This window comes from Triticum dicoccoides, chromosome 1B (assembly GCF_002162155.2).
Source record: "Triticum dicoccoides isolate Atlit2015 ecotype Zavitan chromosome 1B, WEW_v2.0, whole genome shotgun sequence".
Lineage (NCBI taxonomy): Eukaryota > Viridiplantae > Streptophyta > Magnoliopsida > Poales > Poaceae > Triticum > Triticum dicoccoides.
Window position 1 is genome coordinate 321915277 of NC_041381.1, and position 5859 is coordinate 321921135.

Here is a 5859-nt window from a genome sequence, read left to right on the forward strand (position 1 = left end):
GTCCTCAAGTGTAATAAGTCTTCAGATCACGCGGACAGAAAGACTTCAGTGATGCCTAGCACTCTTTGGCTCTGGGTGTTTTGGGCTTTGTCCTCGCAAGGATTCTCTCTCAAAGGGTTCGGAGCTGGGTTGCTCTCAAACGATAAAACCCGTGCACTAACTCTGAGCAGCCACCAATTTATAGTGTAGGGGGTGGGCTATTTATAGCCAGGAGGCAACCCGACCTGATTTGTCCAAAATAACCCTGGGTCACTAAGGAACTGACACGTGTCCAACGGTCAGATTTTGAACACACGCGGCAGCTTGACTTGGGCTACAAGAAAAGCTGACTCATCCAGCTCTGGATAAGATTTGCTCTCATTGTCTTCGCTCGAAGACATAAGATTTGGTTAAGCATCACATCAGTCACTCTGACTTTGTTCACTTGGACCCCCACTTAACAGTACGGTGGTTCCTATGACTCAACAAAGAAGAAAAGGAAACTACGAAACAACTATGTCTTCGCACTCCATAGTCTTCACGCGATGTCTTCTCCTGTCATAGTCTTCAATGTGAATGTCTTCACAGACCATCATTGTCTTCATTGTCTTCACAAATTTTTAGGGGTCATCTCTGGTAGGTAAACTGAATCAATATGGGACTACTACCTGTGTTATCCTGCAATTCTCACAAACACACTAGTCCCTCAACCAGTTTTGTCGTCAATACTCCAAAACCAACTGGGGGTGGCACTAGATGCACTTACAGGTCATGTCCATCACGTTATTCTCCTAATGATGTGATCCCGTTTATCAAATGACAACACATGTCTATGGTTAGGAAACTTAACCATCTTTGATTAACGAGCTAGTCAAGTAGAGGCATACTAGGGACTATAGGTTTTGTCTATGTATTCACACATGTACTAAGTTTCCGGTTAATACAATTCTAACATTAATAATAAACATTTATCATGAATTAAGGAAATAAATAATAACTTTATTATTGCCTCTAGGGCATATTTCCTTCAGACCCACCAAGGGCATGGTGTGGGCTAGGGACGCCATGCACTGATGAGGATCGTGGCCTCTATGCACTGATGGTGTGGGCTAGGGACCCAAAGACATTGCAACAAAGATTTTTGAGATATCCCGCAAGAAAGGAGGGTTTGTTGCCATTTCTTTGTGGGATGGACATTGGATAATGGAGATTGGTACCCAACGAGGCCTCACACTTGAGCACATCCAACAATTCACGACTCTTTGGGAGAAGCTTGTGAACGTTGTCGTCCAACCAGGCGTCAAGCATACCATTATGTGGAAGCTCACCAAGGCTGGAAACTACTCCTCTAAATCCGCCTATATTGTCCAGTTTGTTGGGCTCACCTGATCTAGCTCACAAGCCACGGTCTCGAAGGTTTGCCCTCCGCCCGAAGCAAATTCTTCGCTTCACTAGTCACTTGGAACAAGATATGGACGGGAGATAGACTTCAACGCTGAGGACAACCAAACTGCAACCGATGCCTGCTATGTAACCAAGTGCAAGAATCTACAGCTCACCTTCTCTTCAAGTGCCGGTACTCTATTCGTGTTTGAAATGAGGTGTTCTCCTGGCTTGATCTTCGTATCTCAACAACTCTTTGGCACTAGTTTGACACGGTCAAATCTTGGCGGGATGGGATCCTCACCAATAATGCTCAACTTGTGAAAGCTCCGTCTTCTTTGTTGCTTCTTGTTGGATGGAAAATTTGAAAGGAAAGGAATGCACACGTACTTAGGAACAAGGCGGCTCCCTTGGCAATCATTAACATCAAAGATGAAGTGTCTTTTTGGGCCACCGCGTGGGCTAAGCATTTGATTAATGTAATATCGCGAGAGTAATTCATTTAGGCTTTTGCCGCTTTGCGGCTCATGCCTAACAAACTCTTCTCCTTAATTAATGAAAACGACAAATCTTTTGCCTTGTTTCAAAAAAGAAAAGACAGCTCATTTGTCCTAAAATTTGTGGCCATAGTGGTGGTATCTTAACCGGCATCATGCACTCGGGATAGCAAACATACTGATGTGACCGAGAATTAAAGATGAGAGATGGTTAGAGCAACATAGGTAGATACCGTATCATGTTAAATGTTATGCTACTTTGTGTCATGCATGAGAGTAAATATGATCATCTATAATACTACTCTATGATACTATGCACTATGACGGTAGTATCATAGTCCCTCCTTTCTATTTTATAAGGCCTATCTCAAATTTTTTGTTTTCCCGATTTAAAGGGCTCATCTCCATCTCCTATTGAGATTCCGAGGCGCATTAAATCTTTGCATGCAAAAATTAAAAAGGAACTCACCAATGCCTGCAATGTTCCTACTCATTTAGTGGCCAAGCATGCATGCAATGTAATTAATCCAAATTAATGCATTAGTTTAATTTGGGTAGTTTTGTAAGTACGAGATATATTCCTTCACTTATGATCTGCCTTGGTCGATGAGATTTCAAATTTGAGCCCTATAAACCAAAAAGGAGGGAGTACACTAACATCATGCGTCCTGGTTTATAGGCCCCCACTGTATTTTATGCAAAATTTTGACCAAATATTTAACTTACAAGATGTTCATGCATGTCATCAATATTTATACCAATAGAAACTATGTTTAAATATGAATCCAACGATATATTTTTTGTTGACATGCATGAGCATTTTGTAAGTTAAATATTTGATCAAAATTTAGCACAAATTATAAAAGGGACCAATAAACCTAGACGGATGTGCATGATACCAGTAATATGATACCCCACTATGACTAGCCTAAGACGAGTTTTATATGGGCTCTTCACGCTTCCCAAGCTCTTTCCGCTCAGCCAAAAAACATGCAGAGAGGAACACACGGAATGCGTGGGGACTGGGCACAAGGCGTCATTCCACTCTGTCAGATTCGGCTGGCTTCGCGTTACGTTTCTTCGCAAAGAAAACGGGCGCCTTTTCTCGTGGGCGGCGCGACAAATGGTACAAAGTAGACGAAAGAACTGGGAGCACGGCACATAGGAGATTCGCAAATCGGTCTCCTGAACCTGCAAGCCTGCAACATTCCGATCTCGAACAACTCGGAAGAACGAGAAGGAAAAGGTACAGTAAAAAGAAGATGGCACTTTCAGGTATTCAACCTCCCCGAATCAATCAGAGCAGGAACGGAATTTGTTCTTTTTTTTACAGCCACATAGTATATCATATGCATTGGGCATCGACACACGGGATCGATGCTTTTGTTGCCATCAGGAAAGCCAATAAAGCTATAGCCAGCTAATCACACCACAGTGACAGAACAGAAAAATAGAAATGGTGGTGGAGAGGAGCTTTTTTCTTTTCTTTTCTATGCCGAGTCATGATGTAATATTGGATTGATTAACACAACATATGGTGCGACCACAGTCACAGCGGACCGAGCAGAGACGAGTCGGCATGTGGCTAGCGGCAGACGATGCAGAGGACGACGGCGATGATGAGGATCAGGATGAGGAGCGGCAGGGATATGATGAGCACGAACTCCATCCGCCGCTTGCCTGCACACACAACCGATCCAATGTTTAATCTTCCATTCTTGTTTTTTTTTCTTTTTTACTTCGAGCAACAAAAAATTGCTACTCTCAACTCTCAAGAGGGGTGGAAAGCAAAGCAATATCAAAATGCTACGCCGTTGCTTTTCCAGTCCCTCTCCCTGAACTGCTCTTCTACAGCCTGTGGATCTGATGCTCCAACAGTGGGTCAGACCCTCTAATCGTGCAAAAAGATTCAAACAGGAATGAGTTAGTCCCTCCCTCCGATCCAAAATATGTATCGTGGTTTTAGTTCAAATTTGCAAAGAACTTGGAATTCATATTTCCTGAGCCGCACCAAATCTTGTAAGGATCGCTTGCAACTTGTCCAGCATCTGCCTCGATCTTCGCTTGTTCGAGGCTTGGATGCTCAGCAAAGGCAAAGCCAACCCCTTTATTATTATCAAAGGTGGGGGGATCTAATTCCCTTGAATGACCACATCAGTTAGACAATTATCAGTGAAACGATTGATTCGATTCCTCGTTGGCGTGCCGTCCTTTCGCATGGGTCAAACCTGGCTAAATAAACGCTCTCTAGAACAGAAGATTGTAGGTGATGTAGGTGATAGACTATAGGTTCCTGATCCATTATAATTGGTGAAACTCCATCGGATTTGACTGAATTAGAACAACTGCTATAGACCCCTTCCCCCCTCCAGAAATCAGTCATTCTGCTACCCAGTCCGAAGCAGCAGCTGGGTGGTCTAATTCGAGCTAAATAATTAGTACTTGTATTTGCTATTAGAAAGCTTCAGAGCAGTACTGACTGGATCACTCTTGGAGCCAGTCAACAGAGGGGTCACCCGTGCGTGAGTCCTGGAGCTCACTGCGGAATAAATCCAAAAACGAAAAACAAGATTTGACAGGGACAACATGAGAATTAATTGTCTAGTACAGTACCTGCCCAATCGAGCTGCTGATCTTGTTGCTGCTCCTGGCCTCCTTGATCTGTCGGAGACGAGAGGCTTGGGAGGGAGACGGAGGGGAGGAGCGGAGCAGTGGAGCTTGGCGGCGATGGAGATGGGGCAAGTGGTGTTGGTGCCGGTGCGTGGGCTAAAATAATCGCTAATCAGGTAGAGAGAAGAGTGGAGTGGAGAAGAAAGGAGAAAGTAGAAGCGGTGTGAACCGAGGACTCCGGCGCCACGCCGGGGCCCAGACGTCAGAGAGATGTCCGCGTCTGGTGGACGGCGCACCACGTGCATGCCTCTGGTTGGACGACCAGGCGTGAGCGCAAACGAAAGACAGACGCGGCGATCTCACTCTGCTGAAAGAAGCATGACCAATATCTGAAGAATTCTTCAGGAGCTTACTTTTTTTTGCGACAAAGTCAAGAGCTTACGTTACACGGCAGTATGCACTGTACTGACACCCGCACACACACGAGCAGACACACACACACACACATGTATCAATCAATAGTACATTTCACGTCGAGAAGCTAGTAGGAGAAAAGGGGATAAAGACGACACACCGAGCAGGGTTGCAGACAAAATACACGACGGCAGTATGAGACAGACGCAGCAACAACACTAGTACGAGGCTACATGATGCAACATCCGGCGAGGCGAGCCGCGCGCGAGCTGGCTGGCTGGCTGGTTAACGGCAGACGATGCAGAGGATGATGGCGATGATCACCACCAGCGCCACGAGTGGCAGCGAGATTATCAGTACCATCTGCATCTTGCCGGCTGGTCCTCCGACGACGCGCCGAGTGTATGTGTGCGACCTGCAAAACGAGGACGAGGGAAAGAAAACATGTCAGTGACGAACATGTAGCCAGTAGCCCCGTACTAGTGTCAAAGATACAGTATATCAGCTCTGCCTAGTGGGAGAACAGCCGTATCAGCGGACGTACCTGAAGGCTGAAGCTGTGGCTCCTCCTGTTGCTCTGCTCCAGATATCTCTCCCAGCTGATGGCGAGAAGCTTAAGCACGAGGATGAGGCAGGCAGAGCGAAGCAAACGGAGGGGGTTAAATGGAGGGATTATGGAAGGGAGGGGAGGCGAGGGGAGAGCCAAGGAATCAATCCCGGAGAATGGTTTGCGCTGGAAGTATCGTCGGTTAAGTACCCCCGTCCAAGGAGAATCAGGTAAGGCGACGCGTGCCACCAGCAGCTATTAAGCTTTCCGTCTTTTCATCATTCCCATGTCGGCAGGCATGCGTATTTCAACCGGGAAGCATCCACACATGCCCATGCACACCCGGCGTGATCCAACCGTCCAGTTGCTTTTTCCTTTAACTAGCAAAATAACCCGCGTTACGAGAGAGAAAAAACTACCACCCTTTCT

The 5859-nt window shown here is 45.9% G+C and overlaps 1 long non-coding RNA gene across 1 annotated transcript; it reads right to left on the reverse strand.

Annotated features, from left to right (window-relative positions):
• Positions 1-3106: 3106 nt before the first annotated feature.
• LOC119332906 lies at positions 3107-5620 on the reverse strand. The gene is made up of 3 exons (XR_005161152.1): positions 5428-5620; positions 4473-5298; positions 3107-3539 (listed from the first exon to the last, which is right to left on the reverse strand). It is a non-coding gene; the product is annotated as an uncharacterized LOC119332906 (long non-coding RNA).
• Between the last annotated feature and the right edge of the window lie 239 nt (positions 5621-5859).